This window comes from Montipora foliosa, chromosome 7 (assembly GCF_036669935.1).
Source record: "Montipora foliosa isolate CH-2021 chromosome 7, ASM3666993v2, whole genome shotgun sequence".
Classification (NCBI taxonomy): domain Eukaryota; kingdom Metazoa; phylum Cnidaria; class Anthozoa; order Scleractinia; family Acroporidae; genus Montipora; species Montipora foliosa.
Window position 1 is genome coordinate 25,075,125 of NC_090875.1, and position 1,519 is coordinate 25,076,643.

The window sequence follows — 1,519 nt, forward strand, 5'->3', positions numbered from 1 at the left end:
AATGTCTTCCGGGTGAACATAGGTCTTCAAAAACGGCGTCAAAACTACTAATAATTTCTACAAAAGCGGTTTTACATAATGGAGCCTAACCATTGCAAATAATTTAAAGCTTGCTATGCAGTTCTAAAAATAAAGACTCGAAAACGAACACGGATTAAAAAAAAAAATAGTTGACGGCTTAAGCACCACAAATCGAGACCTTGAAGATAACGCTAATACTTGGACTCTTTTGAAGACACGTTGCAAAAATAAAGTTAAAAAGCAAACCTCCAACGTCTGTTGGCGTTCCTTTAGAGACACCATTTCTTGCAAGCCTTTCTTTTCGCACGTTTATGTTGCACAGACAAGCGCAAACAAACCAAGTCAAGTTACAGGCAACATGTAACTTACCTTCACTTTTAATTTAGGAAACTAATAAAATAAACAAGTGAATGGACGTTTTTCATTGGTCTTTGTATTTGTCTCAATTCCTTGTAATTTTCAGAATTTGTGGTGATTTTATCAACAGTTTCAAAGGTTATAAAATTTCTCATAGATGTAGTGTTTGTCTAACTTTCTGCATGTGTTTTTTTTTTCAAATTAATGATCCACATCCCTAGGAAACACACGCAGGGGAGGGGAGGGGAGGTACAAATCTAGTTTGGCATCACGTACCTTGCAACAAATGTTTTCCAGATACAAATCAGTACGCAGATCTGTATACTAGAAGAATAGTTCGACCTGGGTTTGTTTATGTGGTCTGTGCAACTGCCGATAGATTAAACTCGTTAATGGGGGCCCCCTCGGCCCCCTCAAAAACTATGCCCCCTTTAACCCTTCCCTCCCCAAGAGTGATATTAGCAGATTTTACTCTGCCTAATGCCAGAGATATTACTCATTATTGGGAGCGTCCAAGGAGCTTAAAGTGTCAATGAATAAAAGTTTCGCTCTGCTTTTGACAATGACATGAATGACCTGTACTAATGCCATTAGATTTTAATAAATGAACTCTAGTGCACAAGTACTTAAAATCTTTCAATTTCAAAAAATAAATCCTTGACATGCCAAAAGAAATTGCTCATGTTGGGGATGTGCGGGTGACTGACTCACATGGACTATTTTGGCCGAATGCTGCTGGATGATAAAAATTGGCTTGAGTACAAAGCAGTCTATCACCCACCCTAAAAATATATTTAAGGAGGCTCCCTAGAGTTTTAGGACCGCATGCAAGCTGGGCACTAGTATGGTGTGTTAAGCCTAAACAGCGTGTGTTTTTCTGACTTTCGTGATGTCATCGTGACCAAATCTGTCAAATCAACGGCTAATTTTCTTGCGTTCCCTTCGGTAAAATTCTTTGAAAATTTGCTCAGTTCTAACTACATACATTTTCTATCAAATGTGTCAGATTTGTTAAAATCTGTCAGAGCTAACCAAATATATTTAGAAAAGTGACAAATTACAGAATATTGGCAAAACACGTCTGAACGACCTTGACTTTTTACTACTTCAAAATGTCAGGCAATATCATTTCCATAAGGTG